A 3471-nucleotide genomic window follows, 5' to 3' on the forward strand; every position below is an offset into this window, starting at 1 on the left:
AAATATGAAATAAAAAATATGCAAATTGATAAAACCCGCCCTGCAAAATTTGTATAATACAGCATGAATGAATGTATTATAACATAAAAAACATGCTGAACAAACGAGACATTGTTTGCATCTTGCTTCTTCAGTTCTCTTATGTTTGCAGACACAAAAGATAAGTTTACCGCACCAGTTTAAATTTGCTGGTCATGTGAATTCCTCTTTATTAGTTACATACTGGAGTGTTTTAATATGTGTTAAAGATATTAATGGTATTGAAATATTGAACTATCAGAGTACTTAATCATTTTATCATATGTGGTTATCTTATCTTATAGAAAATAACATGTAATGCCAAAATTTGAGTTTTCTTTTTAAAAATCCCAATCAGAAGACTAAAAGCAATTCTGTGGTTTTGATCACATTTTAAAGGAATGAGTGTGAAATCTGTTTAATTTAGAAGAGAAACACATTATAATATTATTATTGAAGAGCTATATTTTTACTAAAGAAACTATTTAAATTAGAATTAAAAGGAATATTTTAAATAAAGAATTACTTGTTCATTAGAACACAGCTTTCACAAAATTTAATTATATTTATTGAAGTAGAAATAAAAGACTTGTGTACCAATAAATGACTTAAAACTGAACAGCGGATGCCAAAATACATTTTTGCCCAAGCTCCTACATACATAAATATTGTATCAGCCAATCAATGCCAAAAACCTGTGTATATTTTCTTTGCTGGTTTTTAAAACTATTCACTAATATCAGAATAAACATAGCCACACATATGAGAAAATACAACTGTCAGAAATGCACTCTATTTCTCTACTAATATCCTGTATGAAAAATGAAGCCAATGCAGTTAAAAACAATTTGTTAAAGCTCTGATATCCAGTAGCTGGAAATAATTAGATTTGGTGGCTATCTTATGTCTTCTTTAATGTTTTGATTAAATTGCCTATCAATGAATACTTTTTAACCAAGATGAAAAATATAAACCCCAAAAAGTCAGGTGAGTTATTGTCTTAGAGAGGCCTACATTTTCTACTTGATTGACAGGCTTCGCCTTTCACATAAGATGAATGAGTCAAAATACAGTATTTCTGTCTCTGGTGCTGAATTGGGTTTCCAGCTGGGCATCCCCTAATATCATTGCTGTCACATATCCTGTGGTTCTGTAGCTAGAGGTATAGCCTTGAAATCTTTTTTGTTCTCTTATGCACCTTCATCATAATATTACTTCATCAAGCAGAATGTCACCAACAAATTAACAACTAGAAAGAATACATTTGCAGCAACATGAGTGTAATTTCTGTAAGTAAAAACCTCAAGTTAAGATTAAATCCAAAAGAGAGAAGGAGACTGAAAAGGGAAGTATGATTTATCTACTTCAGTTTTCCTAGCATACATTAAAGCAGAGTCAGTGAATTCCTAGTTATGAACAATTAGAACAATGTAAATATAACAAATTTTCAGAACTCAAAGTAATGTAACCATTTGAAGAGAGATTACAATGTACCGTGATAAAGCTTTAACTGAATTGAATATTGTCAACATGTACAAAGATTTATAATCAGTTTAAAATATCTTTGATTTCCATATACAGACAAATGCCAAAATCCTTGTACAACAATTCCTCAAATAACGTTTTATCATTCAATATCATTTCATTACAAATTTGATGAGGGAAAAACAAATAATCAACAAACACAAAAACTGCAGGAACCACTATCTGTGTGGAGTTTGCACGTTCTTCCTATGTTCTCATGGGTTTTCTCTAAGTACTCCAGTTTCCTCTCGTATCCCAAAGATGTGCATGTCAGGTTCATCAGAGTGTCTACACTGTCCCAGTCTGAGTGAGTGTGGGTGTGTGTGAGTGCACCCTGCAATGGGATGATGTCCTGCCCACGGTTGGTCTTTTTTTTTTTTTTTTTTTTTTTTTTTTTTTTTTTTTTGAGACAGAGTCTCAGTCTGTCACCCAGGCTGGAGTGCAGTATCATGATCTCAGCTCACTGCAACCTCTGCCTCCGAAGTTCAAGCTTCAGCCTCCCGAGTAGCTGGGATTATAGACGTATACCACTCCACCCAACTAATTTTTGTATTTTTAGTGGAGATGAGGTTTCATCATGTTGGCCAGGCTGGTTTGGAACCCCTGACCTCAAGTGATTCACCAGCCTCAGCCTCCCAAAGTGCTGGGATTACAGGCGAGAGCCACAGTGCCTGGTCCCACAGTTACTTCTTGCCTTGCACCCTGAGCTTCTGGGATAGTCTGCAGCCACTGGAGACCCTGAACTGAAATAACTGGGTAAAAAATAATTTTACTTGACTTTATTAATCATTCTTAAATCTATATATATAGCTCACATATATTTCAATGTTTGGTATTAGAAGTGTTTTGCTCTTTATTTAGAAATTTGGTGATGTTTTTGTGACCAGAAATATGCCCTAGGAATTTAACTCTTGTTTACATCATTAACCTATGGTAAAATTGCTTTCTTTTTAAGTTTTTTGCTTAAAGTCACAGTTTCCAAGAACCTTTAAATAACTTTAAGTGAGTATTGACTCTATTTACTTTAGTTTCCAACCCCTTCTGGCTTGTTGCAATACAAGAGTTATCAGATAAACATGCTATGTTACATATAGTGCATGAAAGGAGTAGGACAATCTAGATACAGAGATAAGTATTTTAACATTCCTGAATCACATATAATTATAGTAATTGACACTATAATCATATATCATGAAATATAGTCCAACAATAATATAAATATGTTAATGTGGCTCATCTGAATAATCACTATATAGGAATGTTTGTACCAAAATTTCGTATCCAGAATAAATACAAATTTAATGAGAAAAATGTGAGACTCCAAGCCCCCAATCCTGGTTAATACACAATCTCATTCCAGCATTTCAGCTATAAATCAATAGGGATACTCAGCCAAAATATAAGGCTATATATTTTTTATGACTGAATAAATATTTGGTAAAAGAAATGACTTTCATTTTTTAACAGAGATTTTCTTGATAGCATCCATAGGTCCAGGGTAACAGTTCCAGATGATAAGAACTACAAAGAGTTTTATTACAGAATGACTTCTAAAAGAAAAACATGACGACAACAATAATTTAACTCATTTCAAGAAAATGAGATCAAATGGAATTTTGTCCAGTACTTCTCATATTTCATTATACAAGTCTAACAGCAAAGTTGAGGCAGATTACATAGTGTAGTGAGATTAAGAATTTGTTTAAAATTATTTACCCTAAATTCCTAGAAGATTATCATATTTATTTATGTACTACATGACAGATACTAAGTTCAGAACTCCTGAAAGCTAACTTAACATTTATTATTTTGGCTGAGCACGGTGGCTCACGCCTGTAATCCCAGAGCTTTGGGAGGCCGAGGCAGGTGGATCACCTGAAGTCAGGAGTTCTAGACCAGCCTGGCCAACATGGTGAAACCCTGTCTCTA

This window comes from Mandrillus leucophaeus, unplaced genomic scaffold (assembly GCF_000951045.1).
Source record: "Mandrillus leucophaeus isolate KB7577 unplaced genomic scaffold, Mleu.le_1.0 Scaffold758, whole genome shotgun sequence".
In the NCBI taxonomy this organism is placed as follows: Eukaryota; Metazoa; Chordata; class Mammalia; order Primates; family Cercopithecidae; genus Mandrillus; species Mandrillus leucophaeus.